Source organism: Brachyhypopomus gauderio, unplaced genomic scaffold (genome assembly GCF_052324685.1).
Source record: "Brachyhypopomus gauderio isolate BG-103 unplaced genomic scaffold, BGAUD_0.2 sc98, whole genome shotgun sequence".
NCBI classification, from domain to species: Eukaryota; Metazoa; Chordata; class Actinopteri; order Gymnotiformes; family Hypopomidae; genus Brachyhypopomus; species Brachyhypopomus gauderio.
This window is the reverse complement of record NW_027506919.1, coordinates 521,777-535,911: the sequence shown is the minus strand read 5'-3', so window position 1 is coordinate 535,911 and position 14,135 is coordinate 521,777. Positions and strand designations below refer to the sequence as shown.

Genomic DNA, 14,135 nt, shown 5'->3' with positions numbered 1-14,135 from the left:
TACACAAAACAACCTAGTTTGGAAATATTTTTAATTTAAATAAAGCTACTCTTAATGCATTCAATATCCCTATGTAAATTAAAATGTAATAGTAGTAGCCTATACCAAATAACAAATGTAAATGATGTTCAATTATAATTTTCATCCCAAATAACCATGTGTGTGTAGGACTGTAATTTCAAGCGTGGACAGTTTGCCACTTTGCATTTTAAATTTTCCTTTAACTTTGATATGGAAATGCCCCCAGGTCCTTGTATGCAAATTAATGCATAATTGATCCCTCCCCTACTAATATATGTATGCAAATTTATCCATTATTGACCCCTCCCCTACTATTATGTGTATACAAATTCATCCATTATTGGCCCCTCCCCTACTATTATGTGCTATTGATCCAGCGCAGTCTGGAAATTCTGTTGGCACTTGTCAGGAACAGCACATGATCGCCGTGTGATGCGGTTCACCTGTCACTCATCGCCCCCCCCCTTTCGCAACTATTTAGGCTTCCTCCTCTCTCTTCCGGGTTGCGAAGTTTTGTTGGCATGCCACTTACCAAGCGTTATCTCCCTGTGATTGATCTCCTGTGTACTGACCTCTGCTCTCGTTCCAGACCTCGTTCTCAGCCTAGCCCTCTTGTACGTCCAGCCATCTGTCTACCCGGCGTGAACTCGGACCGACCTGACTTCGACCACCGCACTCATACACTTCACACACTCTACGGAGTTATTCAATTGTACGAGTACTCCGTATTCATTTCACAAATAAAAACTACAGCATTCCACAATTGGATCCGTGTCTTCCTGGTTGGATCGTTACAGCACTCTACTCTTTGGTTTTTTGTTACACAGGGAGTACGGCAGGGTGTGATGGACCCATTGCATTTTTTTGTTAAAATAATCAGCAGATGTTTACTTTATCCCAATTTAGCACATTTATTAAATTACATTCGTGAATAGAAATACCACTCTATTTATTATTTTGCAACTGTAAGCAGTCAGCATCTTATCGAGGTTGTACACTCCCCCTTTTGTGGTATTGTAGTCCATTATTATTTCAGGCTTTTGATGCTCCTGGCCACAGATTCTGCCGTCCCTGTGCAGTGTACTCATGAGCAACACATTCTTTCCTTTCTTTGGTACATATGATACCAGGGTCGTGTCAGCCGTGTACACAGACTTGGATGACTGGACTGGCCTGCCTTCTGTTTTCAGCAACTAGGGGGGGAAAGCTCAGACCTGTTTTTGCGTACTGTTCCCAACATAGTCAGCTTTCGCTTTAGCAACTCCTGTCCCAGCTTGTGTGATGTAAAATAAAATGTCACACGTGATGTTGTGTCATATGGAGGACCACTCTCATGCCTTGGTTTTTCTCAGGGGTTCATCCACTGCGTTTCCCTGTGTAGACCTGCAAGTTCCATGCATAGGAGGAAGCAGCATCACAGGCAGCCCAGATCTTTATACCATACCTGGCGGGTTTTGATGGTATATACTGCCGAAATGGGCAGCGGCCCCGAAATGGCATCAGCTGCTCGTCAACAGTGACATTGGACACAGGGTTGTGAAACGGGGGGAGACGGGCCACCCACTTGTCCCAAACCGTCCTTATGGCAGCTAGCTTGTATCTCTGCCGTCATCTGAATCACATTAGCAGCTGTGCAGGGGGGTTCTTTTCTTGAGCAGGAAGACCATTCTATTCTGCCATCTTTTGACAACCATATGTTGTCATTTGAGAGAAAAGATGGTTCTTTCAGGTCTCACCCCTTTGTCTTAATGTCTGCTGTCTGTCTAAATACAATCAACCCCTGATGTGGTAACAATCAAAATCCCTAAGAAGTGTTGATGGTTGCTCACCTTTGCATGCCCAACCCCTCTGTCCTTTGTTTGTATATCCTTTGAAGTCTTAATCCTAAGGTGACGACTATCAACTACCCAACTCAATGTTGATTGCCCACTTTGACCCTGGAGCCTGTATGTAATATACATGTGAAGGGGGGTGTACGGGGGGGTCAGTGGACCCTGGACCCTGTATGTAATATACATGTGAAGGGGGGTGTATGGGGGGGTGGTCATTGCAAATATTTTCTGATTTATGTTGCTCACAGAAAATGAGCCAAGGGCCAATGAATCTTAGTTTGAAAAAAAAAAATGGTATAATTTTTATTAAGCTGATTAAAAAAAAAATTGATCCCACAGACCCATAGACTTATCCTTTACGAAACACAGTTAACTTTAACTAATCAAAACTAACTATCAGCAAAAAATTCTGAAGTTCTTACCAGTTCACCTTGAAAACCCATAACAATTCATATAATTTTAATTATTATTCAATGTCGGTAATCAAGATAAATTAGGCAGTTTGGAAGAGTTACGTTGGGAGTCACTGGGATTAGTAGCTCAGGGAATAGCGGCGATCTCACGTTTGCCTTTGAATTGTGTTAAGATCATATTTCAATACGTTTCTAAGAACTGTTATCATGCCAGTAAAGCAAACCACAGGGAGGGGAAGATGAAGTCCTGACCAGACGACCTCATGTCCTGTTCTACACAATTATTTATTTCATTTAACATTGTTTCCCACATCAGACACAAGTTACATTTCTTAAGTAGAAATTTTGGTTATTTATACTTTACTGGAGTTGTCACGTTGTGGGGGTTGTCACGTTTACAGCGGCAGATGTCCTGTTTTGGTCACGTGATGTTCGTCCCTCAGGTGGGCGGGACCCGTGATCCGTTTCACCTGAGGGTCGTTTGTTCGTCTATATATGTCTTGTCTTTGTACCAGTTGACTGCTGGTTATTATTTCCTTAATCTGGAACAATGTCACGGGTTTTTGGTTTGCGCACTTTCTATTAAACCATCCTCTTTCCCTGAGACTTGGCGTGATCGCTTCCTTTTTAAGTTGCTCACCCTGCCCGTCACAGGAGTAATGATTTTTCAGCTGACTTTTTACTTCTACTCCTTACATTTTCACACCATTATCTGTACTTTCTACTCCTTACATTTAAAAAAATAGCCTCGTTACTGCTAATTCCTTTCGACTAATTCCTTTCGATTTTGACTTAAATTTACTTTTATTTAACCAGAAATTATATTTTTGACTGGAAATGACACAGGGAACAGCTGTTTTAATCAACTCAACAGGAGAAAAACAGCAGCTCTCTGCAGTTGGTTTGTGGACAGTCATGGCTAAGACAAAGGAGCTGCGGCTGTGTATTGTGGCCGCTCACAAGTCAGGAAAGGGCTATAAAGACATATCAAAATTAGGGATGCACCGAAATGAAAATTCTTAGCCGAAACCGAAAACTGAAAATGAGGAAACCAAGGCCGAAAGCCGAAAACCGAAACACCGAAATACATTATGCCAATTATTAGTAACATTGGATTTATGGCTAACCTCACTAAAATCAAAGCATTTATTCAAAGAATAAATCAACTACAAAATTTGATTTGAAACTATGTATTTAGCACTGACATTACAGTAATGCATATTAAATATATGTATTTTATACGAGTTAAATTTAATTATAACTGACTGGCCTGAAAGATAAATATAAATTCTCTCATAAAAACGTGACGTGAGTTGCAACAACATTAAACAGCTCAGGTAAACACGCTTCTGAGAAATGTCGTCTGCTCGGCAAAACATAACGGGGCTCAATGTTCTCTATTAGCCTACGAAATCCCACATCCTCTACGACAGAGAATGGCTGATCATCTAAGGCAACGAGTTCCATAATTTTTGGTGTAATGTCCTTTTCCTTGGCACCATCACTGGAAAACTTTTTTGCTAGCTTTATCCAAATAAACACGTGCAGGCGATTTTTGCTTGCGTCATCACAACACATTGTTTCGGCCGTGTTGTTTCGGTGATGAAAGTATTTCGGCCGAAAACCGAAAATGCAAATTTAAGCCATTTCGGCCGAAAATTTTCGGTGGCCGAATTTTCGGTGCATCCCTAATCAAAATGTTTTCAAGTTCCAGTGGCTACAGTCCAAAGTATTATTAAAAAATACAAGAGGTTCCACACTGTGGAAAATCTCAGAAGATGTGGTCGAAAGCCAAAAGTGACACCTGTGCTGGCCAGGAGAATAGTGAGAGAGGTGAAGAAACATCCAAGGATCACCACCAAGGCCATCCTGGTGAATCTGGGCTCTGCTGGTGGCGACATCTCAAGGCCGACAGTCCAACAGACACTGCACACTGCTGGGTTCCACGGACGCAGACCAAGGAGGACACCACTTCTCCAGAAAAGGCACACAAAAGCCCGCTTGACCTTTGCAAATGCTTATCTGGACAAAGAAGAAGACTTCTGGTGTTCTGTTTTATGGTCAGATGAAACAAAAATTGAATTTTTTGGCCACAATGATGTGTCCACCATTTGGCGTAAAAACGGAGAAGCCTTCAACCCTAAGAACACCATCCCCACTGTCAAACATGGCGGTGGGAACCTAATGTTTTGGGGGTGTTTTTCAGCCAATGGACCAGGGAACTTGATCGCAGTAAATGGCACCATGAAAAAAGAGTAATACATCAAGATTCTCAACAACATCAGGCAGTCAGCAGAGAAACTTGGCCTTGGGAACCAGTGGACATTTCAGCTCGACAACGACCCAAAACACACAGCCAAAATGGTGAAGAAATGGTTAGCAGACAAAAACATTAATGTTTTGCAGTGGCCCAGCCAGAGTCCTGACTTGAATCCAATTGAGAATCTGTGGAGGGAGCTAAAGATCAGGGTGATGGCAAGAAGACCCTCCAACCTCAAAGAGTTGGAGCTCATCACTAAAGATGAATGGACAAAAATACCAGTGGAGACATGCAAAAAGCTGGTCAGCAATTACAAGAAGCGTTTGATTGCTGTAATAGCCAATAAAGGCTTTTCTATTAATTATTGAGAAGGGTATGAATAATTTTGGACATGCCATTTTTTGTTCAAATGTGAATAAAAGCTGAGAAATATATTTTCCCACAACGATGCCTCTTGTACATCATCGTATTATCTCCTGGGAGATGCCCGTGTCGTTTCCAGTCAAAAATATAATTTCTGGTTAAATAAAAGTAAATTTAAGTCAAAATTTGCCAGGGGTATGAATACTTTTGGGCATGACTGTATATATATATATATATATATATATATATATATATATATATATATATATATATAGTGGTAAATGTGTGTGAGCACTACTTGTGAGTTGAAGGCAGACAGTCCTGAATGTCTGTAGATAAGGATGAGCTGTGTCAGAATGGTATATCTGGCGTACCGGAGGAACAAGGAGGCCTTGACCCGATGACCCTGGCAGGGGAGGGTTAAGGTGAGGGTTAGGGTCACCTCACGTGGGTCACCAATGAGACCTAACATGCTTAACTCATGTCATGGAAGTATGATGTAATCAAGTAGCAAAATAGTATAAAACTATGGTCTGTGAGGGGGCAGCTCTCTCTTGCAGACGCTCTTGAGTGTGTAAATCTCTGGATCTATCCATCTTTCTATTTTTCTGTCTTTTGTCCTTAATAAACTTTGCACTCTACTCTGATACCATACCAAACTGCTGCTGACTGTTCTTGCTCACCATTAAGGTTTAAATTTCCACGTCACAGATAAACAGACAAACAGCCAATCTTTCGTTATCATGTACTTCTGTCATAATCGTTTGTCTCGAATTGGCCTCTGACCTTAGTCCAGAACCATGATTTTGGATTTGGGCCTAATAATCTCACTCTTCTCAGCATACACACACACACACACACACACACACACACACACACACACACACACACACACACACACACACACACACACACACACACACATACACACAATGCAGCAGTTCAGTGTTTTGGAAAAGTAGTAAAACCAAGAGAAAAGGAACGGACAAAAGAAATAGTTGCTCAGAAGCCTTTATAACATTATCAAATATAACATTTCAAAAACTCGTTTGTCTTCCATCAACAAGATCAAATTCCATCATTTAGGCAGTTATGTGAAATTAAACCTTTCAATGTTTTTTTTCTTTTTTTGCAGATTAGGTATATCAAGTAACAATGATTTAATGTTAACAGCGGCACGGAACTCTTGTCCACAATTAACATTTATATTTTCACTGTTTACTATTAGGGGGGGGGGGGGGGGGGACGTCCATAATGCACTGGTCTGTTGTTTTGATCACATGCCACAAAAATGTACCCTGTCCTCCTCTGACCACGGTATCCACAGTTAGGTGGTGTGGAACCTGAAATTAACTTGCAATCAACCATATTAAAGATGTTCGTGCTTTTATAATAATTCCATTTCAAATGTATGCCTCGTACGCACACTGGCCTCACGTTTGCAATAACATGCAGTATGAAGGTATTTATGGGTTTGCATGTCTTTGTGCCTTGATTCAGTGGTTGCATGGCATTGTTACACCTGCCAGCTGTCATACTAGGAGCAATGTGCTTTCGGATGAAATCAGCTTCTGTCTGAGCATCGGTGTACGCAGTGACACACAGAAGAAGAAAGAGGGCTGGCCAACGCATCTCCATGGCGATGTCTCTGGAGAGAGAAACGAAGACCAGCAGGTACCATGTCAGCAGAAACACTCACACAGTTCATCTTCCTCTGCTTGTATTTGTGTGGGTGTTTATGGTGAACTACACAACAGCAGCTCCATATTGCTGTACACCTCATCTCCATAAACCCATTTAACAAAACAAAAACACTTGTATTTACATAATATGTGGAATTATTGGAAATGTAGTCCATGTGCTTGTTGACCTCAAATCTACACTACCAGTCACAGGTTTTGGAATATCCTATTTTACTTTATATTTCTATAATTCAATGTCTCAATTAGGGGTGCACGATATGACGATATAAAATCGTGAATGGCGATAACGAGTGGAGAATCGCAGGCGATCTACCAAATTAGAGAAATCGTATAGATCGCCTTTGCCAATCAGCGCAATTACTTTTTTATGCTGGTTCCCACCGATGCGTCAGACGTAGGACTGACCAATCACAGCGAACTGTGCGTCTTCCACGCCTCCATGTTGTGTTTGTAAAAACTAAAAGTGGACAACGATGGCTGAAAGCCAAACCGAGGAGCTGGTAAAGAAGAGGAAATCCACCTCTATAATCTGAAATTGATTCGGATTTTCTTCCACTGACCAATACCAAACTACAGCGATATGTAAAGTGTGCAAAGAACACGTGAAAACGTCCGATGCCAGTACAACAAATTTATTCAATCACTTGAGACGTAGACATCCCAAGTAATATGCCGAAAGTGAAACAATGCGGGCAGCCGTCTCACAAGTGACCATAGCGCGCGACTCCGCCACACCTCGCGCGAACGATATGTGGTAGTATAAAGAAACACACCTCAAAAACGGGAAGGAACATTTACTTGACGAATTTTAATGTTGCTTTGTGTTTCAGGTTTGAAAAGTGCTGGAATTTAGGCTAAGTAGCCTACTTGAAAATGCTTGAAATTGTAACTACTTCGTTTCACAACAAATATCTGTCTGACTGATCAGTTCTCTTTACGTTAACAAATACGAGCCTCTTGTAATTCCAGGACGAAACATTAGAGAACGTGAAGACGTTAAGATTGGGCGTTTTGAAAATAAACCACCATTAAATAATGTGAATAAAAAAGCGAATTATTTCGAATCATTTCGACTATATGTATAAATATTTAACTTTAAGTTTAAAGTGCTGGGAAATATTTAGTGCAATAGTGCACTTTAACAGTGTAAGGAACTGCGTGACACAGAGCAGGGAGGCGGACACAAAAGCTGAGGAGAGCGAGATTTATTGAATGGAACTCCAAAGGTAGTGTCGTAATACTGGGCAGGGGTCATAACGGGTAGGCAGTCCGAACATAAAATATAAACGGGCATGGTGGCACAAAGAACAAAACAAGGCACGAACATGAAATATAAACGGGCATGGTGGCACAAAGAACAAAAGGCAGGGGAAACAAAGACTAGGCTGAACGTACTTACGATGAAGACGAAACAGAAACAGTTAAATCCACTAGAGCACGAACGAGGCAATAGAATAAACAGGTAAGTAGCACAAAATAACCAATACCGACATGGGAGACACGGGGACTATAAATACATTGAACTAGACTAGAAACAGGCAGGGTTGCCAGGTCCTACAAAAATATCCCGCACAAAGTCAGTGTAAAACCCACCCTTCAGCAGCATAAACTAGCCCAAAGTGTTTAAAATTGAGACAAATTAAGTATTATATCGCGATCGATTCTTTGTCTTGACTTGTAACCCCCGTGGTGGCCCAACCGCACCCCGCGACCCCAGAATTTTTACCCACGGCAGGATTTTCAAACAAGCCCAATTTGGCGTGAAAACCGCAAACCTGGCAACTATGGAAACAGGTGAAGACAATAACGACATGGGCGTGGCAGACGTGGGGAAGCCATAGAAACACACAACAAGGCAGGTTCAAGGAGCAGGGAACAACAGACACGAGGAACAGGGAAACCGGAGTGACAGCTAGGAGAGGGGGGCGTACCCCTACGTGACAGTGTCACGTGTGTTGTTTACATTTTTTGTTTACAATGTTTGCACATGGAAAATTGCAATATCATTCATTTAAATCTGCTTAAAAAGAAAGCTTTGTAGCCCCATTTTTTTGTTTTTTTTTGGATGGAAGATCGTGATAAAAAATCGAAATCGTGATTTTATGAAAAAAATTGTGATACTATTTTTTTCCCATATCGCCCACCCCTACTCTCAATGTTCTCTGACATTCAAGTATAGAACAGATAAATAATTTGAGATGAAAAGTAATAGTTTTATTTATCAAAATGTGATGACTCCCTGAAGCCCTATCCAGAGAACAGAGGATGTCCTATGTCACTGTATGATCCTGTCGTAGGTCATCTGGTTCTTCAGGCCTCTGTCCAAGGAGAAGAACCCCAGATCATCACACTCTCTCCTCCATGCAGAGGAACCAGCACTTATTCAACAACATACAAAAACTCTGCATTATAGACTTTAAATTATTTTTGATTCATAAGTCCATGATGTTCTTCCATTCTTCTGTAGTCCATGAGATGTTCTTCCATTCTTCTATTCTACATGGTCCCACCATTCTCACTGACAGTGGCGTTCTCAATGTCCTGCAGCTTGACATGTCCTCTTCACAGCTGAACGTCTTGCAAACTAACGTGTTAAACTGTGTTTGAAGGTTTTGTCCTGTGGGTCATTTATCATGTAAGTGGCTGAGTCAGATACATGTGGGTTTCTAGACCTCTTCCTGTTAATGTTTGCTTTGGTTTTAAGTGGCCTTTCATGGTGTACTCACTGACACACATTGGCGTTCTTTGTATCTTAAGGAAATGTCTATAATAGTCTGTGTTTCTTTGGCAAGTTCTTTTTCACCTCTACATTTACACAGAGAGAGGAGGTAGACGTTATTTATCAGTAGTTTGGACACATTGATGCAAAGAATTATCCAAATAGGAATGCTTTGCATCAATTTTCAAAACTTAATTTAGAAAGATTCCTGCAGAACAGCTGATGGTATTTAACATCTGACTTGAAATGTTTTATTGTTCTGACATATATGTTCAATTTCAGATTATTCTTTATTTTTTAAGAAGCTAATAACAACCTGTTCTAAAACATTTGTGTATTTTACGTCCTGTAATGTCTAACGTAATCAGCCATGTATAGTTTGACTATATCTAAATAAAAACAAATACTGTAACTTACTTAATGTTACTGCAGGAAATGTTGTACAAATCCCAAAGTTGAAGTTGTGAGGTAAATGATGATGGGTGAGTCTGGGTTTAACCAGAGAAGAGAAAAAGATTCACATCACATTCTACAGTCATACTGACCTGCAGTCATTTGATGGTTATCACACTACACACACATTAACTCTGTTAACTCTGGTCTTATTACTTCTCACTAACACGGTCTGGTCTCATCACTTCTCACTAACATGGTCTGGTCTCATCACTTCTCACTGCAAAGTCTCACCCTTGATGCTTCACTATTATCTACGGCTTTTTATTTGTTCCAGGAATTAATATGGACCTGATTCCAATATTTAAAATAAAGTTCCATGACATCAAACCTGTAACACTTTAATAAATTATCTGCGTAAACCAATAAACATTTATAAATCTGTTCAGGAAAACCTGCCAATGCTCCATTTATGTGGTTGAAATGCCCCTAATAAGAGCCCTAGTGAAGGAATTTGCCTCACCTCTCTGGTCCACAGTAAAGCTGTGCAGATAAAGATCACAGCTTAACTCCAGTCTGCACACATCAGCCCCTTTAAACTCCAGAACTGTCTCCTCCCTCGTGTGTCAGCTGATGAATATGCAAAAGTGCATTAACAACATTTTATATCAGAACAAAATTATATATATGCAAATAAGGAGATGCCTTTAAAATATTGTTTACTTAGTCACATGATTGTAAGATTACAACATTACCATAATGTTTCAAATATGATCACAAACTCCAAGGTAATATATTAGAAAATCATTTGTTCAGAAAACATTTTAATGTTTGTGAGACTGATTCACCTGTATGGAAAATTCAAACTCCTAAAAAATCTTATTTAGGGAAATGGGAAACATTGCAGTGTTGTAACATCAAAGATAGCTGGAGAAGTGAAGAACTCATGGTCTTCAAGCGTACAGCTCCATGAAGAACCTCAGTTGTTCACAAGAAGCTTTAAGCAAGCTGTAAATGTTTGCTTATGTCATTAACCACGAGTGCAACAGTGTAACAGAGACGTTTGAGGAAGTTCATATATTCTGGCATAATGGTTGTGTTTCTGAATCAATTGTATGTTCTACCTTGGAATAACGTTTTGCTTTTCCTCAAGAAAAGGGTTTAACAATTTTCAGATGAAAATTCCACTGTCCAGCGTCACTCAGAGGAGGATGTGTTTCTCATTTCAGATGGAATCATCTCAAGACATCTTCCTCATTGTCTGAGAGGGGGTTTCCCCCTGTTCACTGATGCCTGTAGCTTCCTCCCTCCTCCTCCTCCTCCTCCTCCTCCTCCTGACTCTGTTCTTTAAGGTTTACCTGATTACCACACTAATGTTTCACAGGTGTCTGGATGCAGATTTCTGTATGATGATTGCCTGTTGTAAAAAGCAAAATGTTATTTATTAATTAATTTAATTGAGCTGATTATATTTTAAATTGAGTAATATTGTTAATGGCTTGAAGATTGTACCACAATTTTTATTTCACTGAAAAAATAACTGAATTATTTGAAACAATTATGACTGGAAAGTCTTGTTGTACTATCAGATTATCAGATATCCCAAGTCTTCCTGATGCCCTCAAATCAGAAAATCCCAGTTTTATCAGATTTTCTCACTTGTGGTCATCAGCGAACCGTTATAAATAATGGAATATGCGGAGATTCCCGGAACATCCCGGATTACTCCAGACATGTATAAAGTATTAGAGACCCATCTCTATCAAAAAAGTAACTGTTACGTTACTGATTACTTGATTTTAAAAGTAACTACGTTAGATTACAAGTTACTTTAGTAGTTACATTCAACAGCAAAATTAATTTTTCCAATACTCACTTTATTGGAAGTGCATTTTTAACAGTAACAATGTATTGAAGCAGGTTCGGTAACTGAGGCAGAAACAGCTTAATCCAAAAATCCAGAGGAGGGAAACCTTATTGATAATGAAACCCCCCCCCCCCCCCCCCCCCCCCCGTGTCACTTGAAGGGCTAAGACACCTTGAGTGGCCAAGTGTCTGTCCGTTAGGGAATTCGCCATGAGGAGTAGTAGTCGCTACAGTATCTCCTGACATTACGTTTGTGCTGTATTATTTGTAAATTTATTTGTAAACGTAATACAAGCGAACTGTTCAATCAGACAGCTATTTGTTGTGAAACAAAATATCATTACAATTTCAAGCATTTTAAAGTAGGCTACGCTAGTCAAAATTCCAGCACTTTTCAAACGTGGAACACAAAGCAACATTAAAATTCTTCAGGTAAATATTCCTTACCCTGTTTCTGAGGGGTATTTCTTTATACTACCACATATCGTTACGGGAGGACACTCCAAAAAATTGACTTGTAAAACGCACTCGCACTCTCACAGGGTTGCGCGCAGCGTGCGGAGTCGAGCGCTACGGTCAGATGCAAAAGCAGATCTGAGCCAAGAAGAAAGCAAAAATATATATTTTTACTAGGGAAAATAAAAATAGTAACGCACAGTTACTTGGATAAGTAACTTTAATCTGATTACTAGACTGGAAATAGTGCGTTATATTACTCGTTACCGAAAAACGTGCTAAGATGAGAGTAACGAGTTACTAAGTAACGTGTTACTGACGTCACTGGGTAGCGCTCACCTCGCCTTCTCTGAACAAGCTGCACTGCTGGTAGCCCGATCCCGCAGGTGAAACACTTTTAAGAGACGGTCCTGGCGCTTGCTGGTCTTTCTTGAGCGCCCTGGAGCTTTTTTGGCAACAATGGAACCTCTCTCCTTGAAGTTCTTGATGATGCGATAAATTGTTGACTGAGGTGCAATCTTTCTAGCTGCGATACTCTTCCCTGTTATGCCATTTTTGTGCAGTGCAATGATGACTGCACGTGTTTCTTTAGAGATAACCATGGTTACCAGAAGAGAAACAATGATGCCAAGCAACAGCCTCCTTTTAAAGTATCCAGTGGTGTCATTCTTACTTAATCATGACAGATTGATCTCCAGCCCTGTCCTCATCACTGTGTTAATGGAGCAATCACTGAAAGAATGTTAGCTGGTCCTTTTAAGGCAGGGCTGCAATGAAGTTGAAATGTGTTTTGGGGGATAAAGTTCATTTTCTAGGCAAATATTGACTTTGCAATTAATTGCTGTTAAGCTGATCACTCTTTATAACATTCTGGAGTATATGCAAATTGCCATTATAAAAACTGAAGCAGTAGACTTTGTAAAAATAAATTTTTGTATCATTCTCAAAACTTTTGGCCATGAATGTAGTCGCCCATGATGTTCTCGTTATATTGTCCTTGGTAACGGCGTTCAAAGTTCATAATGTCCTGGTGGAAGCGCTCGCCTTGCTCCTCTGAATAAGCTCCCTTCTTCTCTTTGAATTTATCAAGATGAGCATCAAGGATGTGGATTTTGAGTGACATCCTGCAGCCCATTGCAGCATAGTTCTTTATCAGAGTCTGAACCAGTTGTACATAGTTTTCATCTTTATGATTGCTTAAGAAGCCGCGAACCTCTGCGACAAAACTGTTCCAAGCCGCTCTCTCCTTCCTATTCAGCTTCTTGGGAAATTCACTGCACTCTATGATCTTCTTGATTTGTGGTCCGCCGAAGACACCAGCTTTGATCTTTGCTTCAGATAGCTTAGGGAAAAGATCTTGGAGGTAATTGAAAGCTCTCGACTCCTTATCTAGAGCCCTGACAAATTGTTTTATGAGCCCCAACTTGATGTGTAGTGGTAGCATCAGCACCTTGCATGGGTCCACCAGTGGCTCCCACTTTACATTGTTCTTCCCCACAGTGAACTCTATCCGCTGATGCCAGTCCCGCCTGTGGTAGTGCGCTTTAGTATCCCGGCTGTCCCAAAGGCAAATAAAGCAAGGATACTTAGTAAAACCACCTTGGAGGCCCATCAGGAATGACACCATTTGACACCAGCAGAGTACTTTTTCACTCTTGTCTTTATAAAATGGCCACAAACATAGCAAAATGCGTGTGCTGGATGTATGCAACCTCTTGATGCCATCTAAATTGACTAAGCTGCTGTGTACTGTGTCATGGGCTATTAACTCGTCTCAATCACTTCAGGCCAGCGCATTCGTTTGATGCAGGAGAAAGCAGGAACCACAGACCAATTATTGCAATGCTAGAAAAAGCTTTTATTAAAACAGAGATATATCTCAGGAGATCTCACACACACATGCAAAACCTGCGCATCAGAGAGATCCAACAAGTATTGGTAACATGCAGTTTTTATTTGCTATTTCTCCACCCCTCAAAACCCTCAGATCTTCTTCTATCCCCTACATGGTGTTCTAGTTCATGCAGACATGACTTTGTTTCAACTTATTAGAATGTTTGTACAAAGGGATGTTGTAATTCACCCTTATCAGTCTAAAACATCTTCTTC

General features: G+C 40.5%; 1 long non-coding RNA gene across 5 annotated transcripts in view; it reads right to left on the bottom strand.

Annotated features, from left to right (window-relative positions):
* LOC143496653 (uncharacterized) overlaps positions 1–12,641 on the bottom strand; it is a 209,659-nt gene extending 197,018 nt beyond the window's left edge. The window contains exons 1-7 of one of the 5 annotated variants that reach the window (XR_013125678.1): positions 12,366–12,641; positions 12,018–12,164; positions 10,829–11,121; positions 10,553–10,712; positions 10,228–10,334; positions 9,729–9,799; positions 6,546–9,209 (exon numbers count right to left, since the gene is read on the bottom strand). This is a non-coding gene — a long non-coding RNA (uncharacterized LOC143496653). The other 4 variants (XR_013125674.1, XR_013125675.1, XR_013125677.1 and 1 more) reach the window with 4 other exon arrangements.
* Positions 12,642–14,135: the final 1,494 nt, after the last annotated feature.